This window comes from Empidonax traillii, unplaced genomic scaffold (assembly GCF_003031625.1).
Source record: "Empidonax traillii isolate 1590-97213 ecotype Southwest subspecies unplaced genomic scaffold, ASM303162v1 scaffold210:size766637, whole genome shotgun sequence".
NCBI classification, from domain to species: Eukaryota; Metazoa; Chordata; class Aves; order Passeriformes; family Tyrannidae; genus Empidonax; species Empidonax traillii.
In genome coordinates, this window is record NW_020955403.1 from 689742 (window position 1) to 715415 (window position 25674).

Sequence of the window (25674 nt, forward strand, 5' to 3'; positions counted from 1 at the left end):
GTGTGGTGATTCTGCACATGAAGGGGTGAGCAGGAGCCTTTGCAGCAGCTTTGCTGACCTGGGCCAGCAATGCCAGAGAAAGCGCCGGTCCTGCCTCCTCTTTGTTGTAGAAAGGATTTATAAAGCTTTGCTGGTCAACTGAAAACTAATCTTTCTTTTTTTTTCCCCTGGTAGGGTTAGTTTTCAGACGGATCAGTCACCTGACCCAGCTGACTGCATGGCTGCTCACACTCTGGTGTCCACATTGGAGTGGCAGCTGTGATGTGGCACGAAGCTGGAGGGCACAGGTCAGCCCTTTGGGTAGAGTCTGTCTTGGGGCTCCAGCAGGAGCTAAGACAGTGTTTGTGGACAAGCATCTCTGGCACATCACCCTGTCCCTCTTGGTCCTGCACTTTCTGGAGCAAAAGCCATCTGCCTTAGTGATTTTGAGTGTCAAATAATGTCGTGATTAGGATGCTTTTCTTCTCTGCACTTGGCATCTTGAAAGGGATCGGATGTGGTATTTCTTACTCCACACTGTTAGCATCATTTCTTGCAAAAAAGCCTTTGGATTAGTCTGTTGGTCGATCTGTTAGGCAAAGATTTTATACTCTTAAAGCTAAATGAGAATGAAGACCCCCTTGCATTCTAGTTTCAATTCTAGTTACAATGCTGTAAATGTGCAGTCCTGAGATTAAATCACAAGTGCATTACTAAAATTGCTAGGTTACATTTTCCAGAGTCTATTACCTCTGTGGGTTTTTCTCTAGCCCATCAAGGTATTCCCTTTAGCTTCTCCTGCTTTTGTTCAGTTATTGATTACGTGGGTTCCAGTCCTCTGCTTTAAAGAGGTAGGAGAAGTTTTGCTCTTTCATTTCTTGCTAGTAATTCCTCAAGCACTTGTACAAAATCATCCCTCTCTTCAATAACAACTGTCATCTCCCTCTGGGCCTATGGCATCAGAAAATGGTGGCAGGGCAGTCATTGCTGATGGCATTGACTTGAATGAAGAAATTAATTTTTGTAGTGTTATTCTTAGCTTTCAGCATTCAATTTTTCAATTTTACTACAGCAGCAATACTATAGGCAGCAACATGATCTCTATAAATAGCTTGTCTTCTTAACTTCTTAAAAATCTGAATTCCTGTTTTTGTGACAGGGCCTTTGCATCTAAGAATAGAGAACTGAGGCCTCCAAGACTTTCACTTGGCCATCAGCTGGAAACTTTGGATTTTAAAAATTATCTCATTGTTGGAAACTGACTCAGGCTTCATTTTGCCGTTTAACATTTGGTTTATGTCACTGATAAAAGTATGGCAAAATGAAAGAGATTGAGTGTGATTGTGGCACTGTAAGATTCTCTGTCAAGTAAAAATATGAGCTTGGCATGTCTTGGTAGGGTTGTTGCATTGACACAGATGGCAGTTGTACTTTCCCACACCAGGAACACTGATTTGATAGGGCTGCTCTTTCTGTGATGAGAAGCCAAAGTCACACTTAACATTCAGTGAAATGCAACAGACATTAAAACAGATCCATAATACTGAATATTATTCCTCCATAAATTATGTCTTTGAAAAGTTTTATTGGAAAACAAATTATTTGTTAGTAGATTGCATTGCATGGTTTTAGAAAATTGCTCTCTGGAAGAAGGAACAATTAAGTGGTTTGTACACAGAATTTTGCCAATCTATGTGTACTGATATTGCAGAAATAACAATCTTCATGACAAGTAACTTGTGATTACTGCTATCTGCTTTCAGCACATTGGTTCAAAACTGTTATTGCATAAAATGGAGATTTTTCTTTTTAGTTCATCACCTTTCATGTCCATGAAATTGACTTAAAAACTAAGATTTTGTCATTATACATTCTTTATATTTAGAAATTCTTCACAACTCTAAATATAATAAAAGTCAGTTGTGAAAATGCATTCTTGCACCATGATACACATTTGAATTGTCAGTATGCTTTAGCATTTGATTAAAAACAATAGATAAGGAGTGTCTATTATTTACTCATTGTGGTAATATATTCATGTATGTTCACATTAGTCATGTTAATTGTGTAACCTCTAGATCTACCCACACCCACCAAAGCTCCAAATCTGTTCCATAATGCATGATTTGATTTTTTCAGCAAGTGCATATATCGTATAGAGGTTAAGGCTTTAATACATTGGAAAAATAAAACGAAAAAATCAGTTCTGTTTCTTCTAGATTGTTAGGAGATCTGGCACACTGTGCGAACATCTCTTGGACAGAAACTGTCTGCATGTCCTAATAGCTACAAAGAAGAGGAAATCTGTTCATATATTATTGCAGTAGTTCTTAGACATGTGAGGATAGCCTCTTCTTCCTCTGGATTTTCACGGGATGCATTTTACCATCTCTTACTCAGCTCTGAGTTTTTCCCAAGGCTCCCTTCTTGTTAGCAAGTTTCTAGAAGTCTTTATTGTGTTTTTGTTTCGATAACCCACTTCTTCCTGTTAGTGTGTGCCTGAGAGAAGAGGAGATGTATTTTAAGATCAATTTACTCAAGCTGAAATGAGATTAGCTGGGCTTGGCAGGGGAAACCATTCTGAGGGACTGTCTGCCTGAACATGCCCTCTCCTTTTGATGAGAGCAATTCCCCATCTTGAGATTTTTAGTAGTCCCCTTGGGCAGTATTTAATCAGTAGTAACTTCTCGTGCATTGGATTACCCGATTTTGGTCACCTGGTGACTCATAGCTCAAAACGTCACTTTTTTGGTATATTCCAGTTGGAATAATGGTGGTAGAAAAGTTGCAACAGGTAGAAAAAAAAAAACAAACACCCAACACATTATTCGTGGCAGACCATTCAAATAATCAATCAATCAATAAATAAATACAAATTACTTTTTAGTACCCTCTCTCTTTAGAACAAGTGATTGACACTAGGAGAAAAAGCAGCTTTGTTCGTAGATAAACTAATTGAAGTGGACAAATACCATGGACAAAAGACTTTCTAAGTGTGTTTTTCCACAGCATAGGTGGTGTTAAAATATGCCTCTGAATATTCAGTCTGAACTTTTTTTAAAAAAAATCTATTTCCTGATGCTGTCCACTACATTTTTCTAGAAGCAGGGAAATAGGAAAAAGAATTGGAGTAGTCCCCTGCTTATCAGTCAGCTGACTTTCCCTATGCTGATTATGCAGTCAGTATCCCTCCTTTTTACTTGTTTTTTAGCCTTTATGGGGTTTAGTTTATGAAGGCTAAGGTGTGTTCTTCTTCCCAGTCCGTGTATGCATCTATCCAAGGGCGATGGAGTAAAGGAAAGGAGCTGGGATATAGAACCTTCTGCCCCAGTCTGTGCAGTGTTGTAGACGTGGCTTCTCTGTTTTATACATGTGATCTCCATGCAACAGGAGGCCACCAACGGGAACCTCAGCACTGAAGTGGTGCTGCCATTATTCTCCACCAGCTTGCCCAGCCAGGTTTGGCACCAGCCAAGTCTGAAGACTTCAGTTTAGTGAGCCAGGTGATGCTGCTGCAAGGTTTCTATGGAGACAGAAGCGGAAGACGAGACAACTAATAAGAGCTCAAGTCAGCCAGCTTCTGGATAGTGATTTAAAAATATGGATTTTTGAAAATAACCCTTTACCTTATTTCCCCCCACCTAGTCTTTGTTTCTGAAGAAAAGAATCAGAAAGGCACTGGGTTTGTAGCAGCAGTGAATGAGAGCTCTCACTCACCACTTTCATCTGCTGGCTGTCATGCAAGAGCTGTAAGTAGCAGTTTACTAAAACTGGCTGCAGGCTTATAAAGTGTGTAGTAATTGTAATTTTGGACTAGAAGAAAACGTGAAATGCATTTTAAAGGTGTTCTTTCGCTCCTGTTTTCATCCTTTTGAATGCAGTGACTTCAAGGATGGCACAAAGGCACTTTCTTAGCCATGAACTTGTACTAGATATTAACTGTGGCAGAATATATGTGTATTTTACAGCATGAAAAATACTCTTTGCCGTGTTGTACCCATACTGCAAATAAGATCTAGGTCTGTTATTCCTTTTAATCTGTTTTGTTTCTCTTCATCCTTCCCAGCATTGTCCCTACACTGACAACCTCTAATGTAGAATTGTTTCAAGAAAATTTTTATGAAGTTTTTTCCAAGAAGGGTCTTAGAAGAAGGTCATTATGTATCAGTGGAAAAGGGAATTCTTTGCCAAGCTTCTGTTTCACTTAAATTGCTTATCTTTTTTTCTCCTCAAAGGATTTAAGAGGTAGGAAATTATGGCTGAATGAATTTCTTACATAAAACCGAAAAGTGGAACAACAGGCCGAAGCTGGTGTTGTGGCTGAATTTAGTGCTTCCAGTCTAAAGCTGGATTGATTGTTGCTGCCTTTATGTTAATGTGACACTTAGATGCTTGTATTAACCTTTAGAATACAGGAACTAGATCAGATTGAGACTCAACTCCTTAATACATTTTTAAAAGTCTGTTGAGAAATTTAAAAAAAAAAAAAAAAAAAAAAAAAAAAAAAAAGGACACTCAAGAGCGGTGGGAGCTCCACAACTCAGTACTCCACAACTCAGTATTATATGGTAGTTCCCATTCATGCAGACACTAAACCAGAATGAGAAAGCCAGACAGTTGATAACCTTGTGCATCTGTATGCCTCTTCTCAGACTGAAACATCCTGTCCTGTCCCTCTGAATGATGTCTTAGGCATCCTGGGAAGCCCAGGGCAGAAGTAGTGGGACTCTGCCTTCTCAGTCCTGTCACGTGTGCAAGAATATTCTAACTTTTCACAGTGTACCCAGAATCTGATTTGCTCCCCAAGGCCACTTGTATATCTGATGGGCATGTCTTTGAACACGCAGTTGCGTGATGTTGCTGAGAAAACACTCCAGAGAAATGAAGTGGTGGCAAAGATCAGAAATCAGCAGTTTGTGGAACCTGGGAGCTCTGTTGGGTGATCTGGATGAAGTTCAGTTAAAATAAACTCCTGTGTTTCATACTTCAGTTGAGAGGCACTTTCAGAACTTTAAAGAAAAAAATCTATTTGTGTGGAAAAGTGGGAGCAGAGATCAAAGTGTCTGATTAAGTTGAGTGAGAGAAGTTATTTTGCTGGAAAAAGCCATATGCATAGGGATGGCATCTAAACAGTGTATTTAGTAAACATTTATTTTGAAGTGTCATACAAAAATTCAGTAACCTTTACAAAAAGTTACTAAAACTGAAGCACCACTACAGGGTAAACCAATGAAATTTTAATTCACCTTTAAATGCAAATTGTTGGAGGTCGAGTAAGTTTTCATTACACAGACATTTCAGTGTTTCTCAGTCTTATTTTGGGAGCAGAGAGAAGAAAAGGAGTAGGGAGATGAATAAGGCATCACTAAGGCTTAGTTTAATTAATAGTGATTTCAATATAAGCAATTATCAGCATCTTAGTATTTTTTCCAGAAAACAAAATTCTCTACTATGAATTTTATTTTTCCCTTTTGATATACTCTCCATTCCTCCTGTTGATCATAATATACTTAACAGTTGTGCTTGCAAACTTGAAAATGTAACACATGCTGATTTGTCCTCCCAGAGGCATGCTAGATTTCACATGCACTTTTTGAAATACTGTATTTGTCACTGTTGAGAAGCTTTGAAGACTATAAACATCATTAGTTCATAAAAAACCCCAACAACAACAAACAACAACAAAACAGAAATTGAAAAAACAAACCAACCAAACAAAAAAACCCCTGAAAAACATATCAATTGCTGGGGATTACTGTGTTTGCACATATATGGAGGTGTAGGTTTAGAATACTCATAAAAGTATTGGGTGTTGATATGGTGTAGATACATAATAAGTAAAAGCAATTTTCAGTAGGTTTTTAGTAATCACTTTGTTCCTAGAAGTGTGTTGACACTGTGCTGACAAGTACTTGTTATTTTGAGTATCTCTTAGAGATGTCAGGGTAAAAGTAGGGTTATATTGCTGGTAGTACAGAAAGCAGGTCACTTTCCAGGGATAGTCAATGAAATTTGATCTTGAAAGTGTGCAAGTCCCCCTTGGGCTGTGATTTAGGCACTTAAACACTTCCTAATATTTCTACCAAATCATAGACTTTCCTGGATTGCCTTTTAAATCTTCCACCAATTGACAGCAGTGGAAATGTTGCCAGAAGGATTGATAAATGTACCTATCCATTTGTGGAAAATAACTGAGACTGTATGTAAGTATTGATGTTCTTAGAGTAGCACCTGTCACCACAACCTGTGAACATAACTTATTGAAATATTATTTTTTCTTCTTAACTAGCCCTGCTGGCACAAGTTAAGCTGAAATATAATATATTTAATGATGTTTAATAATATTTAGACTAGTCCATCTGGCATGAGTAACACTAAGGAGAAAAAGATAACAGCTTTGATATAAGTTGCTTAGATACTTGTGATGATAGGTCCTAACACGTCTGTAGAACTAGAACACTGTTAACTTATGATAGTGCTATTGCAGGGCACTTTCAGGGTGGGGGAAGAACTATTAACATTTTCTCTTCTTTTGGAAGAGAGAGTTAGGAAGAAACTTTGCAGGCTTGGTTCTGCTACTATTCAGGGCTTGGAGTTTTTTTAATCCATCCATATATGTTTTCCTTCTGTTGCTTTACCAGTTTCATTGTTCTTCTGGAATGTCTCACTCATGTGAGATAGTGCCCTTGGAGGGAGAGAGAGAAAGGGGCTTTGAAGTAACTTCAACTAATCCCATTCATCCCTCAAATTATCCCTTCTCCACTCCCTTCTCCACAGGGCTGTCTGCCCAGCGAGTATATGATAGCCATCCATCAGCATTTGCAACTCTGTAGAGGTTGTTTCAGACTGAGGTCAAATTTGTACAACTTTTAGTAAAGAATCCCTGGTAATACAGGGGGAGAGCAACGTGCTAGAAATCTGTTTAATTTTTATTTTTCCTCTCCATGTGGAATTATTTCTTCAAAAGTCTTTTCTTTCTATCTTTTAGCTTTAAATATTCTCAGAAATGTTTAAATAGCATTAACAGAGGGGACCGCATCTTAGCTTAACAAAGCTCACTAACCGATCATGTTTTCTACTATATAATCTTATTTTTTCCCTTCTTCTGTCATCACATTATAGGTATCATATCTTCCATATTACACTAAGCAATTTACTGAATCTGGTGAAATACAAACAAATGTGTTCCCTTGGTCATTGGTTCAGTCAGAGAAGCTCAGTTAGCATCAATTCTGTCTAATTGAAAGAAATTGTGTCTTTTTGTTTGAACTTTATCACCCCCATCCATTTCCTTTCATTCCATTTAAATCCTTTGGTAGGGCTCAGGGTAAATGCACTGTGCCTCAGAGGAGTTCTGAGCAGGTCCCTGAGCCTCCACCTTTCTTGAGATTGTGAATAATGTGACAGTTTTGGGCAGCTTAAACATTTGTTAAGATAAAGGAATCAGCTAGCAGGTCAGAGGGCTTTCCTGTATGGTGATTTTAATGCTCACAAATATTATGGCTAATTTAAATACAGCCATAACTAGATATAAATGCCAGCTCAAGAAACACTCATATATGAGCAAAATAACATACCAGGGTTGATTGCTAGAGCAGCCATAAGCCTCCTTACTGCTGTGTTCCCAACAGGGTGAACAGGTGGAAAAAAGAATTTGGGGAAAAAGGAAGAGTAGGTTCTCTCTGTTACGGTACGATTAGTTCAGAGTTGGCTCCCCTTACACCAGGGCATGTGCAGAGAAGGCAACCAGAGAACAGCTAGATAAAGTTACTTATGCAGCCCAGGAAGAGCAAGTTTTAAAACCCTTCCTGGCAGTATGAAACTGGGTTGCGTTGTGGAACTCAGTGTCAGAGAAAATTAAGGAGGACAAAGTTATAAAAAAGTTAAAAATGGAATTAGGGGGATCATGGAGAGTAGATGTCATGGGGACTATAAAATCTAACTGTCCTGATGCACTCTGCTCATTCAAGTTAAGTTTAAATCTCCAATTTAACCAGAAAGTAGGTGGAATATGTCATAGAGTTATACTCTTCCTTAATTGTCTGCTCTGAGCCATGGTCAAGGACAGTATTCAGGGTACTGGCACAACTATTCTTGCAGTTAGGGCCTTGGATTTTTTTCCTCCAGAAATATGAGATGCTTATTTCAGTGAATAGTTCTGTATTTTTTAAAAGTTACACTGAAAATAAATTCTCAAACTATATTATCCAGGTTTTGCTGTGATTTTTGTAAGGAGGCAATGCACAGGTGGTCAAGGAACCCGTAGTGATCAGGGAAGTTGGATCTTTTATAGTGTATTCTACATTTTGTGCAGAAAACTTTGTACATTCAGTCTTGTGTAGGAATTGAATTACATAGTTATCATTACACTCTGAGTTTACAGAATGAATCCAACTGAGGTTTCACTTTCGTATTTGTACAAGCTGCGTGCTGTAGTGTTCTCTATTGTGATGGTTTGTGTTCTTTAAAATTACACCATAAGCAGCTTAATTTTGTGTTAAGACAAGCTAGATTTTTACACACATGTAATTTTCTGTCAGACAAGATAGATTTAATAGATTCTGACTCTTTTTCTCTCCCTGATAAGGATTTGTTTGTTTGTTTGTTTGTTTGTTTTAAATTTCATATTCTGGTGCAGATAGAGGACTTTGGTTCAATAAAATATTTTTCAAGTTTGATAGCAGATAAATAGGGAAGAAAAAACACCAGAAAACACTTATTACGCTAATTATTTTTTTCCTGTAGCTTCTTGATAGATGGAAATCTTGAAAATTTTTGGAATCAGTTCGTTAAAGCATCTTTGAGGCATTTGTTCCAGGTTTATAGTAGTATGCTGATTATTTCTGAAAAAATGTGGCTGGCACACAGAGAATTGTCCTGTTGCGTTCTTCAGTACTAAAACAAAAGCCAAGTGCATCTTGGCCCATTCCTAATTTTTCTTTCATTTTTCTATTCTCTATTCCTGGAAGAAATAGAGATAAGACTGGGAGGCTGATGGGAATGGGCTGAGGTGAGTGGGAGAGAGATTAACAGTGCTGAAGGCTGATAACTACTTTATATTCTTAAAATCCCTGCTTGGGCTTTGAAATTTAGTGTATGTAGTAAAGAAAAAAATGCTAATGTCATTAACATTTTTGTGTATGGATAATTCTGTTTTAAGTTGTCCTTTCCCAAGAGTAGTTTAAATATTGGTGTTATCTGTTCCAAAAGAAGAGAAAGCAAAGATTGCTTTTATATTGGGATTTGGGAATTAACTTTAACATGAATCCCTGAAGAGGAGAATCATTTGTTCTGTTTGCCTCTACCTTAATTGTGTTGAAATGTTTCAGGTGATAGTTGTATGAAATACCATCCATCATTCAGAAATTTGTGGGAAGTGATTTTAGAGTATGAATAGTAAGACTCATTTGAGTTACTAGTTCACAATTTTGAATTGTACAAAAAATAGTCCATACATTTTGGGATGAACATTAGTTCTCTTGTAGCTAACTGGATTATGTTGAAACACATATATATAATTCATGCTGCATCTGTACAGTATAAGAACATTTTGGTGGAATTATACCACTTAGATCTACATCTCTTAGATACCTGGATCCTGAGCTCCTGGAAAAGATTTTCTGCTTACATTGAAGTGTATAGTGATACAGATTGTTAAAGCCCTGGGAAACCCGTGTTTTATCTTTATTACAAATCTTGTTGGCATGCAAATGCATATGATGCCGTGTGCATCCTTTGTCTTCTAGAATTCCAGCAGGCAATGAACACATATGAAATTTTGCTGGTTTAATCCACATTTTATATCTGTTTGCATACAAAATTTAAATGATTGAAGCCTGCAGATTCAGAAGTTGTAAGTTTATATTTCATATTTTTTTCTTGAAAATAACTCCTTTTCCTGGAAGAAGATCAGAGAGGATGTGCATTGGTCATAAATAGCCACAAGTTCCCAAGCACCAGAGATCTTAGTATTTCATAGCTCTTCCCAGCTCGATTTCAGCCTAATTTGGCACACAAATTGTAGTTGACCTCAGATGGAATAATTCAGATATTTGAACCTCTCAGATGTGTAGCCAAAAGCGAATTGTCTTGTAGCATGTATTTTTAAACATCTGCAGGCTGAGCTGAGAAGTAGAATGCAAATTTTAGGACCTGAAGATACCTGTGAGGTTCTGAAAATCCCTTTGGGACTGAAGGGAATCCTGGAGCCTATGAACACGTGTTTTTTCTAGGCATGCTCTATTTAGATGTTTAGTATTTGCTTTAATTTCTGGTAACTGAAGTACAAATGACAATAGAAGGAGGTCATCAGTAATGAAATAGTAGAAGTAAAATCAGAGACAATAACTTTTGTTGAACCTTTTAATGCATATTCCATGAGACTGGAGGAATTGTTTCCACAGTTTGTATTTATGGTTTATTGGGGTAGAAGAATAATTTGTTGTTCGTGCATGACAAAAAACTTTTATGTTGTAGCCAGTTAACACTAGCTGAATTGTTTCAATAACTTTCTTTTACTCACATAGGTACCAGTACATAGGCAAATGATATTTTCAATAGACTGCAGAGGAATTCCCATGCCTCTTAGTCAGAAGTAAGAAAGAGCTAACTTCTCAGCTCATGATAAGTGGGATTTAGGTGGGGAGTTTTGATCACTTTGAAACCCTTGGCTAATATAAAGATGTGGCAGTTATTTCTCTTAATCAAGTGTTGCATGTATCTGTATAAATGTCCTATTTTCATTATAGAGTACTTTTCACTTGATATATTCCATTTTCTGACCATGTTTTTTTAAAAGTAGTGTGTGGAAGCCTGTGTTTCAACAGGATGTCCTACATTCACAAGTTGACCTTTGAAGGAGAATTAAATCCAAGCACTGATTTTTGATATATTTTTTTCAGTCTGCAACCATGGGTTTGATTTCAAGGTGGGATTGTTTGGTCTTTCACCATTATAAAGACTATAATGTGGTATCTGGTGAGATTTTTTTCTGTGGAGGTTGTTATCATAAGCGCCTGTAATCCAGGATTCTCTTGACTACAAAAGACATTGTGGCTCTTTTTGTAATGATAAGGTTTTTTTGGCCAAACTCCTGTTTAGTCATAGGTCCCACTTCTACTAGCCATCCTGAACAAAGCTGTATGTCGGTGGTTGGTGGAAAATCTTGTCTGTGAGCTGATTCATAAGATACTCTCAAACCTTTGAAAAGCTGTAATCTGGTTTCAGAAACATTGCAAGCATTGGTTAAACTAGAAAAGATCTCATGTGATAAGGAAGTGGGTGTGTGGTATCGTGTTTTAGATGACTTTGCATCATGTGTTATGACTAAACAACACAAATTCAGTAGGTTCAAAACTTACCTTGGGCTTTGTTAGTTCATCTGTACAGTTCTTGGTTGTAAAAGCTGTTGTGTTATGAAACTAAAGGCAATAAGCTACGTGGGCTTCAACTCACAAGCTACAGCTTTGTGAGTTCATTTGGCATCCCCATAGAGGATCGCCGGTACGCACTCACAGATGAGACCAAACATGCTGTCATCTCTCCATAGAGATCCCTTTTCATCTGAAAATCTTTTTATGAAAGTGTTAGACACAGGTGTTGATCCAGGATAATAAGTTTTTTTGGCTTTGAGTTTTAGCAGTAAAGTGGTGTGGATTTCTTGAAGAAGCAGTAGATAGAAATTGCCACGTGTGCTTCCTATGATATTGGGGTTGTGTTTGCCTCCTCATCTTCAGTAGTGAGGTGTGCAGGAACTGCTTTTCCGAATAGTCCCTTCCCTGATCTTACTTTGCTAGATAATATCTAATATCTTGAAAGTGATAACTGAGTGTAGCATCTTTTCCAGACAGTGATGGTGAGGAGCTGTGGTTATGATCTTTTTCCCATCTGTGTCATGGAAATTAGCAGTAGTTTTCTTCCATGGGCCTCAGCAACATGCTTGCCTTGAGCTTAGGAATCTTGAGAGGGAGAAAAAGGAAAGGAATAACTGAGCTCCATTCCATAAAGCAAAATATCCAGGAACAAGATTCAGATGGGAATTCAAGTGTATTTCTGAGCACTACAATAGCCATATTTAGGAGGACTGTTTTGGTACATTGGCATTAATGAGTAGACAGTGGCCTTAGCTGGTGTAATTTCAACTGAGGGTGATCAACTATTGTAGTTTTCTGTCTAAATACATACTGACTATACACAGAGTTATGTACAAATACCTGATCCAGAAGAAATGTGTTAGAACTGCGCTCTTATAACTCAAGTACCTTTTAATGCATATAGGAATCTTCTCAAATCTGGGTTTGAAACATTGCTAATGACTCACAGGCATGCACATTGTCTGGGGAAATGAAGCTCCTCTGAGACTGGCAAGTTTGGGATATTTAGCTGAGAAACAGCTGACTGAGCAGTGTTCCAGGAGAGTGTCATCAAGGATGGAGATCTGCTACAACTCGTTTGAAAGAAACTAGTGTGATGTGGTTTTCTGGGGTTTTCTTCCCTTGTAATTTTGATACTTTTGGTTAACTCTGGGTTTTTGTGATGTCTGATTACGAGGTAAGATGAAGTGCAGAGCCTGTTAAAGACCTAGTTTAGCTCTAAAGTGAAGAGAAACTTAATTTATAATGAGCTCAAAAGAGAACTATGTTTTTGGGGAAAAAATAAAATTTGAGATCTATCGAATCCAGCTTTTATGTGAGTCTAAGTGTATTTGGCAGGATGGCTGTTCTTTTATGTTTATTTGTCACGTCTTGAGACTGGGCTTGTCACAAAGGAACTCCAACTGTATCATTTCAAACAAGGATGTCATCTGTATTGTGGAAAACAACCTTTATGCTTCCTGTTTCTCAGGACTTGCTGACAGAGCAGCAAAGTTACCAGAAACCATCTTTGTCTCACCTTGCACTTTCCCTCCACAGGTGTCAGGGTCTTGCTGAGCCGCTGTTGACCCCCTGGGCAGCAAGGTCGTGCCGAGCAGGACTGCAGTGAACCTCTCCCCATGTCTCAGTGGAGCCCAGTGCTGAGTGTGGAAAACCCTCCGGGGGGGGCATAACACAGGTACGTGAAAAATGTTGGGAATGTGGCTCCATATTGATTTTATATTAATGTTTGACATGTCGAGTGGGGATAATATTCCAGTGGCGATTATTCTCAAGACATGCACCATTATACAAAATAAATGTCAGTGCTTGCCCTCTGTAATGCATGCAGCCTTCTGATTCCCGCAGTTAATTTGAAGACTTTAGAATTTTAGGTTTTCTGCTTCTCTCTCTTGGCAGAGCACAATTAATTAGTGTGTCCTGAAATAATTATTAAGAAAATAACATCAGAGTTTTGGGGGTTTTTCTACTCCTTTTGCTCTTCTTTGGAGTCTTAGAGAAAGAGTGAATCTTCAGGCTCACCAACAAAAATAAAGGTCTGATCCATCCTGCTTTCTCTGGCTCTCTCCTGCATCTTCCTGTATCTCCCAGGATCAGCCTTTCTGATGACTTATTACTAAATGTCCCATTTCGGATAGTCAGTACTGCAGAGCACAAAGAGAGAATGCTGATGTTAAGCATAAATATATTCTGATAAATCACAAATCAGTGATTGGTAAAAATAAAATTTTAGTAAAAAATTAGTGAAGTTCTGATAAAACATAAGCCAGGCCTCACAAACAATTCTGATATTTTTCTTGACTATGCTATTTTATAGCTTCTAAGCTATTACAATTATGCTCAGGTGCAAACTGAAGCTTTTAAAATTTTATTGTCATTGAAAAGTGCATACTTTAGAGCTAGAGACTGAAATCCACTAGTCTTTTTGTGAAACAAATGTGCACAAAAAACGGGAAAAAAAAAGATTTCCGCACTATACAGTGAGAGAACAAAGGCTGATGTTGTGGGAACACCCTGAGCTTTGCACAGAAAGGTGGTTCATTTTTTTCAGTCCTCTGCTGAGAATGACAACTGTAAACATCACAGTGGAGAAAACTATCCACTGATACACAGAGAGAAACATTTAATTAACTTATTTTATTGCCTGAGAAATAATTTGAATAATGTGAAATAATTTGATTGTTGCTATTCTGAACTGAAGAGGGGAATGCCGAAGTCCAGGGTGTGAGTCTTCCATGGTAACTGAAAGCAGCCAGATTGGTGGAACCTATGGAACTCTTGCATGGGGCTCGTACCTTCTAGGATGAAGACTTGATTCCCACTGTAAATTTTCTGGAGCTGCCTTTTCCTTTCAGTGGACTTTAATTTCTTATAGATGGAGAAAAATTAAAATGTGTCAATTATCATTTTGGTAGGTTTTAGGAAAGGAAACACAGTATTTTCATTAAACCATGAAATGTTTTCCTTTGGTTGGAAAAAGGATTGTGTACTTCTCACTTTGACTTTCCTCTTAAGAAAACAAACAAACAAAAAAGACGGTTTAATGTTTGCCTGTTTTAACATTAAAGGCATTACTTAGTCCAGTCACTATAAAGTAGTGAGAAACAGTAGACACCATTTTAGCCGCTTAAAAAAAATTAATTCTTTTTAGAAAACACAGAAACACTGACTCGTTCCCTTAAGCTTAAAAAGGAGTTACCTCGGGGACTTTTTCCCAAGTTTTGGCCAGGTAATACATTCAAGGCTTAAAAAATCAAGAAGCTTAAGCTTCAAACATCTCTTCTCCTTATATTCTTTTGAGTTACTGTACAGTAATTTATGTAAGTGGCTTCTGTTGCTCCCTTAATGATTACCTAATGTTCTTGCTGTGTTTTCTTGCATAGGATCACAGGATGACTACACAGCTACTTCAGGGATATCAGTAATGGAGTAGATAATGCCAGATTTCTATACTGAAATAGCTCCACAGAATGTGAAAAAGGGGAAAAAATATTATGCTTTTCATGCTTGAACAAACATAACACTGATGAGAAACTAGTTGTTAAGATTAAGGAAGTGGAGAAGTATTGCTTGAAACCGTGATAGCTTTTCACGTCTTAGTTTTAAAATGGTACCACAATACACTTAACAAAAAAGATTAATAAAAATATGACTTTTGACTGGATACCATTTTCAGTGCTACTTGATTTACAAATGTTTTCATTTCTTCCTTAGTAAGCTGCCAATTCTAGAAAAAAATAAATTATTATTATTCAGAGTAAGTTTCTGTGCATGCTTTTAACTGGATATTATGCCAAAAGTATTATTTCTTTGCTTACTGGCAGTATACTTAAGCATAAATTGCATACCAAGTTAATTAAACAATATTTTCATATTACTTATCCTTTTGAGTACATAAGATTTGTTCAACAAGATAGAAAATGTCTTTCAACTTTCATTTAGACAGAAAAACATACAAATTTTGTTTTGTGCCACTCTTTTATTAAAATGGTTTCTAAGAAAAAAAGAGAAGAGGACTATTTAATGTTTGGTTTGGTTTGGGTTTTTTTTCAGCAAGGAAAATAATACTGAGAACAGCAGAAATTGTTTATCTGGAGTATAAAATGCTTCTCTGCTCTTAGGAGATGTAAATACCTTTTGTTTCATCATATCAACAAATGTCTTTTCTCATGTTGTGAAGTATAGTTCACTTATAGCTTCCGGTGCAGAAAATGATTTTGAGATGCTATTTAAGCAGTAAGCCTGTAATAGTTTATTATATTGTGAATTTCCATTGCTCATTCCTCTTGTTCAGGTAATGACTTTGGGGGCAGAGAGTGAAATGAAATTCCCCATTGAGTAGATAAACACTCATTTATTACCACTTCTCTGGGTGCCAAATTATAGTTGATAGTGAAAACCTCCATTCGTTTTTAGCCTTTGACTCCAGATGAGAGAGGTAATCACGTGACTCATATTGCTTCTGAAGGAAAAGCTCCTCTTCTAAAAAAGTGGTTGAAAGACTGTTGCTGCATTATTAATAAAAAAACAGAGGCAACAGAGAATCCCTGATGTCTCAGGATGATGAGGTGAGACTTTGAATTGTCCCGTAGGAGATGGTTTTATTTTATTTATTTTCTTCCAACAAGTTTTGCATTTCCTTTGTTGCCACAGGCAGCTTTAAGGCTTTCATATATAGAGTACAAAATGCAAATAGCAACTCTACAGTTTATAAGTGGTTGGAAATATTTAGTGCCACAGAATGGCAAACCTTCTTGGAATGTGTTATCTCATACATACATTTTTATTTCGTAGTACATCTGCTAAGGCTTCATGGGTAACTTTGACTAGTAAGATTGCTTGTGCTCTTCTAATGTCACAGTGATGGCAATATGGTATGGTAAAATACTTGGGAGAAGTATCAAGATAGAGTAGTATTGCTTAAGTGAGAACAAAAATCACTGATGATGTTCAACGTAGGTGAAGAGTACGAAGTCATAGGCTCAGTGTTTCATTTGTTGACAGATGACATAATTCAAAAATGTAGCTCAAAATTAACGCTAAGGACTCGCCTGTGGTTAATGTGTAATAACCTTTATTTTAATGATTTAGATTCAGTGCTTCAGCAGCCCTGCCTAAGGAACACTGGCTAGCAAGTTTACCTGGTAATGTTTAACAAGAGCCAGGGGAGCAATGACATCTAACCTCTGTGAGATATGAGGAGAAAGAGAATCCCTCCAATCCAGAACACCCCTGTTGCTTATAGCTCGCTGTCACAGTCACCTCTTTGAAAAGGAACTATTTATCTTCATAATATATTGCATTCAGTTCTTGCTTAATGGATTTACCTTTGTTGGGGTGTATGAACACATGGTGTTTGTTTTTGTGCCCCCTGATTTTGTACAGCAACTCAGAATGGGTGTATGTGGAATATCTATCAACCTACTAAGTACTTAGTTAATGAAATAATACCTTTTAGGAATAATATGCTCTGGATAGCTGATGTAATGGTGCAAGATTAAGTCATAACACAGAGTGCGAAATTTAAATTAATGATATTTGGGGCTTTGGGCTTTTTTTGGTTCAAATGATTTTAAATTAGGCAGATGTTTGTCTTTATTGCCCATTCAACAGTTTTATTAGAAAAAAAGTGGTGAGGGACATTTTTAATTGAAGAACAGCAGCACTCAGCAAGTGTTAAGTGCAATAAGCAAGAACCAGTTAAGTGCAATAAGCAAGAACCAGTTGTGTAGGTTGGCAGTGGAGAGAATAGCTCTGTGGAAGTTAACAGTGTGTTTATAGTTCCTTATTATACCTTAAGTGATCCATGATTTTCATGCAAGCCTGAAGTAAGATCAGCCAGGAGGACCATGATCCTAGAAAACTTTACCCAAACCCATAATTTAAAAGAATCAGCCTGTTGAAAAAAAGATTAAGGATTGAGATTAAAATACATGAGAGGCTGATGTGAAGACGAAAGTAATAAACTGTCCTCTTTGTCTGTGGGGAACAGGACAAGAATAATAATGCTTTTAAATGCTAGTGAGGGAGATTTAAATTAGACATTAGGGAAACCATTTTAAATGTAAGGTTAGTGAAGGACAGCAGCTGACTGATTAGAGATGCTGCAGCATCACTGTTGGGGATTCTGGGAATGAGTTAGGCAAAATTCTGTCAGAGGCAGGTTAATGATCGTTGTTGGGAGAAGAGAGGTGGCGAAGACAGGTTGTGGTATGCCCTCCCACCCTGCCTAGGCCAGCTCCATTTTAATACTGTGCTTGGGATGCAGTAAGGTTAAAAACTTTGAACTGTAGGGGCTTCTTTTCCCTAATCTGTTTTAAAATTGTATGTCTTGTTTTACTGTTGTTAGGGTATAAGATAAAAATATACTTTTGACCAGCAAGTTTCCACAGCTTTCTTTTCCTAAGGAGGGCATTAAAAGAAAATGTAGCATGTCTATTTAATACTATATAAACTCTGGTTTTGTGTTATTTGGCAGTATTCTTTCTTCATATGTTGTGAATGAGATATTTTTCTAATAATTTGAAACAAAACTTGAATATTGTCATTGAATAAAATCGTATGCCAAAAATTTATGGCTTAACTTCCATTTTTATTTAAGGAAGATTTTTGGAAATTAATTAAATGAGGGTTTGAAAAATGCACTTCTGGGTTTTTTGGATATAGGAGCATAAATAAATAAAGTCCCTTTTATTTTGAGTCTACACAGCATTACATAATTTGCCACATCACTTTAAACTTCTGATCTCTAGGGAAGGTGTTATTTACAGTAAAATCCTATGGTATTCAAAGTAATATAATGTGTCTGGTCGCAGCTGATGAAGACATTGTTTTCTAGAATAGATAGTGAAGTTCATCGAAGCATTAAAGAGGGTATTCTTGGTATCTCACATGTAGATACAGTCTAGACGCTTGAATAATCAGCAGAGTCATTAGAATGTCTGGCTGTAAGAACACTAGTGTTGGTGGTGAAAAAAATAGAAGTATTTCTTACTCATCATTGTCTTTCCTATTTTTCTTAGTATCTGACCTTTCATGCTTAAATACTAATTTGCCTGACTTGTAGTTTGCCTTTCCATTTCTTCTTTTCAACAGCATTCTTCAGTTCAACAGCAGGAACAGGCAAATAATATTGGAGCCCCACTGATGTATATTTTCATTGAATGATAACAGAATTTAACTGACTGATATTATGCGGTCTAATGAATTTTATTTACAGTATTGGAGATTAGAAAAGCACTTTCTAACAAAAATCAAATTATTGTTTTTCACAAGTGCATTGTTCCAGTGTGTTCTTAGATTTGGAAAAAGACCTGCAAAGTTCTACCAACATTTTTTAATTAGGAAAAATTTTAATTGTGATTTCGGACTTCAAAAGTTCCGTGATCTTACTGAGAGCTAAAATAGTGGCATATATGACTTCTGCATCTCTTCAGTCTCTTCTTTGAAAAGCACAATTAAAAATGTATTTTTGCTGCTACTGTCACAACACTGTAGTTGTCTGACAATTTTAAAGGGGGAATTTGCTTTGAGTCCAACAGGATGGGGCTGAACTGCTACACATGAGAGAGAATATATTCTAGTGGGTTTTTAATAGATTTGAAAAAAACACTGTTTGTCTTACAGAAACAAGTAAAGGGCCTCCTGTGACACATAAGATTTTGTAAGCACACTGAACTGGCAATCAGCTAATCTCTAGTGTCAGAACGATATCAGTAATTGGATCCCCTATGAAACAACAGGAGTCAGTGGTGGGTGGATTGTTTCTTTGCAGTGCAGTGCAGGCAGCTGAGTGCTCCCGTGCTCAGCTGCGAGGTTGTGGGAGCATGATTGCCACGGTGCCAGGAGAATTGAGACAGGTTTTTAATTACCGCTTTATTGAATTATTTGGTATTATTTCTTGCAAGTGCGCAATGAAGCACCATGTGAGAATACTAATTTCTACTAGGTTAATCATGGGTAGTAGCACTTCTGTTGCATACTTGTAGCCTGCTTGTGTCTTTTAGTTTTATAGTAATCATGAGAGATAGCACTTTTGCATTTCTATACTTAACTAAGGTAAATCTTTGAGTCAGAAATATTATTATTAATGTGCTTGGGATAATATGATTGAAAGTCACAGGAGAGATTTCAGCTTTTCAGGATATAACCATGGGAATGCCTTCTTGTTTGAGAGCAAAAAAAAGAAAGGCAGAATATAGAAGGCTAAGAAACTAATAAGAAACTAAGAAATAATCTTAGTTTCTGTTGTTTGTAATAAGTAGGCCTGTTTTGACTCAACTAATTATCAGAAGTCCCTGTTCTGCTGTATTTTCACCAAGAGCAATAACTCCTACAAGACAGATGTCCTGATATTTTGAAAGACTAGTTTAAATATGTATGTGTATGGGTTTTTGCATCTATTTGATGTTTAAATTAATTTTAGAGACAGCCATGATATAAGATGCTCTTTTTACTGCTGCAGTCTGTACTTGTGACATATTATAGCATACTTTTGGAACCATTTAGGGCCCTAAAAGGCTCATCTTTAATCACCGAAGTACCAAATAAAGCAAAGCCTTTGAAACAGTACAAAACCAGTTACTATCATTATATATTTAGCATACTTGAACAACAACTTTAAGTGTCTGAAATTGATTTTTTTTTCCCACCTTTGGTATAATTTTCCTTCACCCATCGCCTGCAATTGTTATTGATGCTTAAATGAGTAAAAATACTTGGATTCTGTTTTACTATTGTATCTAAATCTGGAAAACCTCAAAATCAGTCCCTATGCAAATTATTTCCATTGAGCAGAATTGGAAATGGAAAATGTCACTGTGGGGAATAGGGAATATGTAGGCAGGGGAGTACATAGAAAGAGCATTCTAAGGAGGATTTTATTTATAACTGATATTTGTGTGTTCTACATTTATATTCTATTTTTATAGCTTCTTCAGAAATAAGCTTTTATCGTCCTTCCACAGTGTTAATTTGCAGATCAAAACCAGGCAAATAGCAGGAGAACAGCATTGTGCCTTTTCAGTCATGTGCCATTGCTAAATGCACTGTAACAACAGTAAACTGTTGTTTCATGCAGTTAAAGCAGGATTATAACTGGCTTTATAAAGAGATCAAGGTAGAATGTTTTAAGTCCAGTAAGTTCTAATAACTTCTCAAAGAAAGGCAACATTTGATCTGATGTGGCATAGAAAAGTGTATGTTTTTTTCTCTTTGAAATTAATTACTCCTTTTCGAAGGACTGTTTAATGGAAGTTAGTTGTTTAAATGAAAGTATTTATTTACTACTGGTGAAATAAAAAAAAAATCAAGTGTATTTGCCTCATTTTATTATTTGCCTGAATAAATGTTACACAGAGATGTAAAGTCTCCCCTTGAAAAGTTCTTAAATACCTGAGTATGTCTTTACCCTAGGTTTGCTAGGTTGCTGGCCTGGTTCAAAGGGGAATTTGGATCTTTTCTTCTTCCTTTTCAAAACTGCTTCTCTGGTAGACTCGCACACACTGTTATGTTTTGGATTTTTTTTATGATTGTTTCCCAACCACTACCTCCTGCCATAATTTTCCCAGCCTTAAAATGTTTTTCTTTGCTATTGTAGCTATTTGTGAGAAGGCATTATGTGCACTTTTCACTGCCACTTTTCACACTGAGAGTACTCCCTTTTCAGCTTATTTTGGCAGATTGAGAAAAGTGATAAGATCACTGTGTAGGAAATTTAGACAAACACATCAGTGCTGTCCTTGGCACTGATACTTTTCCAAATACCCTGTTTTCTTAGTTATCTTTTTCATATTCCCCACAATCTCAGTATCACAGTTTCAAGGTCTTAATCAGATCCCAACTTCGTGGTTAGGACTTCTCTTTTTATATATGTTTGTTTATTGGCTGTTTTTTTTAACTACATACAAAAACGTTTCCTTACCTCTATTTTCTTTATGTGAGAAATGCCACTTAGGTTTTACTTTACTTGGCACAAATATACATTTTTTTCACCTGCTGTTTCTGTGGCTTGGTGTGCGATGAGGCAGCTTCTTGGTTCGCAGTGCTGGGTTGCTGTGACAGGCTGTGTTGACTAATTGGTCTCTGCCATTTTCTCCATCTCTATCTCCTTTCTCTCCTTTACCCGGTTAGAGCAGAGCCTCACTGAGAACAGCCCACAAGAAAGCATCCTCCTCGAGCTTCTGACAACCACCTCATCTGTCACCTCATGTTGTTACTAGCGAAACAAAGGCAAAAGTCCTCATGTGGGCTTCCTGCAAGTAGCGAGGAATCAAACTGTAAATTAAACCTATTTTGCCTACGTTGCAGTTAGGAAAGAAACATACGGTGATGTTTGAGGCACAGATCGGTAAGCTTTTACAGAATACCTCAGAGACTGCGAGTTTTTGATACTGTGTTCGTGTTTATTCCCCTCAGAAGAAGAAGTAATCGTATCATGTCACATTTAGTAGGGAAATAGATTTAAGAATCACAAGGTGGGAATAGTGTAAGTACAGAACTCCATTCTCACACACTATATATAAACTTGGAGCATCCTTCTGCTCTTCAAATTGAATAAGCCCATACAGAAATGGATAGCTTTACCAGTGTTCAGAACAATGAAGGAAATTAATGCTGTGATTTAATAATGTATTTACCTGCTTCACTAGAATTTTAATTCAGTTTGAAAGTTTTAGAGAAGCTTTCTATTGGTGACATCATTTTAACAACATTTTCTAGTAAACTGATGCCATGATAGAGTAGAACATTTGACTTTTTAATGTAGAATTCAAGTTGGAAATTTAAACAGAACATTTGATGTATTCATGTTAAAAGTTCTACTTTTAAAAACTGTATTGAGCAGAATACAGGTGTTTACAATTACAGCATCTAAACTGTCGTGATTCTGTCCCGTCAAAATGCTCTGTAAGTGTAATATGATTTTGTTTAAAAAAATTCAGTATTCATGATGAGAAGAAATGAACAGCATAATAATTTCTAGTTTTTCATAGATTTTTTTTTTTAAACATATAAAAAGTTAATGCTTTTGGGGCATCTTAATTACATATTTCCCTGTTTAATCTCCTCAGAACTCTTTGTCTGTCTTACTTTTTTTCTGAACATCTTAGGTCTATGGTTCTGGACTAAATTGTAGTCAATTGAAAACCTATGTATATATTTTTAATTCTGATATAAAGTCAGCCTTAATTCCGTGGCAAAGTATTTTGATCATTTTAGGATTAGATTGCTTTTTGCTACTGTGCCTTCCTGATGATCTGAAGGCCAGTACTTTCATTAAAAATTAAATCTTGTATGAACTATAACTTTCCATCTTAGGTTAACTCCAACTCACACCAGGGTAACACTGGTAATATCCCAAACACCTCTGTTAGAGTGGCACAGTTGTCCAAGTGCAGAATAAACCAGCCTTGAGCTACTACAGGTTCTGCAATTGACTTGTTGGAGGATTTGCTTAGTAAAATCTGTGTCAGTGTCCCTAGATATGAAGGGTTTTCCTCATACATCAGCTTCTTTTATGTCCACAGTGGGCAGTCCAGCCATTGCAGCTGCACAGCGTGTCAGACACTACCAACAACTTTGGTAGATGGCCACCAAAGTTGTTGACCTTCAGGCTAAATACTCAGTTAGCTTTAATTTTTGACTCTTGAATCCATTCTTCCTTATCCTACATACTTATAAAAATCAATGGAAATCATCCACTGAGGTTTCATTTAATCCCTTTTGACCTGACTTCAGGTAGCTTGTGTGTGTATGTTACGTATAGATAAAAAAAAATTCCCAAGGTATGCAGATTAAAGTTCATCGATAACTTAACTGCACCTTTTTCAAATTTAACTTTGCAAAAGATTTAGGTTGAAAAATTTGGAAAGTGCACAAAATTAAATTTTAATTATGGTCACTAAGGATTAAATCTGCAGGTGCTAAATGCCTTAGCTATTTTAAAACATTTTAATTATTAAAATATTACAAAACTATTTTTTAAATTAATGTGTTTTTGCATTAAAGGATAAGGTGTATTTTTCACATATTTCAATTGACTAAATGGCTTATAGCAGCTTACATTGTTGTACAACACCAAAAGTAACTTCATAATTCTCTCAATAATATTTTGTCAATGTTTACCAAGTTGTGAGTTTATTTAGCATCCTTGTGTTTAAGGAGTTGTTTAAGATCTGAAATCGCTTTCTTCGGAAAGTGAGAGAGGTGACAAAGTGCAGACTATTATCTCTGACCACGAGTGGCCATCTCCTCCACCTCTAGGAGGAGCTGAGGTTGTACTGACGATCGGTCTGGATTGACACAAGGTGTCAGCAGATGAGCCCTGTCCCTCTTGTTCAGTCATGGTGGTTGTCTCCAGCTCACCTCTGTGAAGGCTGGTGGGAGCAGAGGAGGACAGAGCACAATGAAAAGCAGGCCTGGACTTGACAGCAACCATCCTTTGAAGGTTTTATGTGAAGTCAAAAAGAGAAGCTCAGGGAAGAGACGGGAGTGTTACCTAGCCCATTTTGTCTACTGACAAATGCCTTCCTGTATTTCTAACTAGTCAGTGCAGGTAGTTTCCTTAAAAATCAAAATGGGTAACACTCTGGTGTACATCATAGAATATGCAGCAGACAGACAGCTTTCAGGACCTTTTGACTTCAAATCTCTTAAGCAAATGACAAGTGCTAGCACACTTCATAGGGGGAAGCAAAACAAACTAGGGCAACTTATTCTTTCCTAGAGGTCACCACTGTTGCCTTTAATCGCTCATAGCTGTGGGTACATGTGATCACCTTTGCTGTTACTCTGTAAGCAGGTTTAAGGTAATGTCCCTTACAAAAAACAGAATAGAAACAAATCCTAAATGAGGATCCATGCAAAGATTTCTCTCTAAACTAAATAATCTAGTTTTTAAAGGGCATGTTACGCAAAGTGCCTATCGTAGTTGTTTTTGGAAATGAAGGTAAGAATTTGAGAAGAAACTAGAAGATTGCTTATACCGGTGATGAGTTTTTCTTCAATACTGTATGAATTCTTCTCTGCTGATCAGTTGGCTTCACTTGCAAATGTGAAGAGAGGGGAAGAAGATGATTCAGAAGAAAAGTTGTATGGCATAAAGCCTTCTATTTCATACTAGAAACCAGATACAAACTCAACTAGTAATGATTCAGTAGTTAACACTTATTTTTGGGTCAATAGCAAAATGAGAAATCAAGATGATACCTATTTGGTTTTTTTGAAAAACTCTTTTCCACCTGAAGCAAAATGTATTTGCTGTTGCTAATGAACATTGTAGTTGCGAAGGAAATGAAGCTGGAGGCATTTTGTAAGACATTTGATTTGTCTCTATTTAATAGTCACGACTGGCACTTTTGGTAAATGAGGCGAGATGCTAGATGGAAAGTCCCTTGTTCAGGCTGCATTTAATTTTTATTCTTAAACTTTCTTCCTGCATTGTTTATGCTAGTGTACTTTTTATAACTTCAGTGGATATAACATCATGACCTTGCATCATAATTTTATTGAGTCTTATTGGAAAAAGTGTCTGCATAGACCCTGAAAATATTTCATATATCAGAGGAAACACATTACATTAAGATTGTGTTTAGAGAATAAGGAAGAAGATTTTAAAGTGTATCATAATTCCTACAGATTGTATTTGCATTAATAACAAGTATTAGAAATGTTTGCATAGTATAATTCTCTCTTGATGACTAGGGAGAATAGTAAAGATGGAAAAAGCTTCCTAGTCATCACTGTTACTTGTTACTCCATTCTATGAGTACAGCAGAATTTGTGGCTGGTCATATAGAAATGACTGAAAAATGTCTGTGAAATTAGGAAAAAAAATTTGAAAATTTACCATGTTCAGTAAAAGCTCATCTAATTTTGATGTGTGCTGTGGGTTCAAATTTATGTCCCTTTGTCAGTAAGTTAATCTGAAAGAGTTTAATTGGGAAATACCTATTACCCTTTTCTTTAGTGGGACTGAGCTTTCAAACCTATTCAAATTCATCATCAGTCTTGTACAAGTTATCTTAGAAAGCCCAAGGAAAAATCAATGGGATTATTTCCCTCAGGGTCCACCATACTGATTACAAAAATATCCATGCTTAATACTGAGTTTATGCTTATATCTTCACAACTGATCATGAAACAGATTCATGGTATACACTTCTGTAGAGCCAATGATATTGCAAGGGTTTATAGTGCTGATAAATTTTGTAATGGCTTGCATTTACATCAAACTGTGCTTTGCACTTCTGACGAAAATACATATATAACTTCCAGGGCATAACATGTGCATTTATTTTTTCACCACATGTGCAAATCTGACGTA

At 36.7% G+C, this 25674-nt stretch overlaps 1 long non-coding RNA gene across 2 annotated transcripts in view; it reads left to right on the top strand.

The window, feature by feature from the left end:
* The window catches only part of LOC114059244, a 52614-nt gene that overhangs the window by 11964 nt on the left and 14976 nt on the right, over positions 1–25674 (top strand). Inside the window, exons 3-4 of one of the 2 annotated variants that reach the window (XR_003571622.1) lie at positions 12891–13029; positions 14735–14754. This is a non-coding gene — a long non-coding RNA (uncharacterized LOC114059244). Of the gene's footprint in view, positions 1–12890; positions 13030–14734; positions 14755–25674 lie in introns of those variants that run through there. The other variant, XR_003571621.1, reaches the window with a different exon arrangement.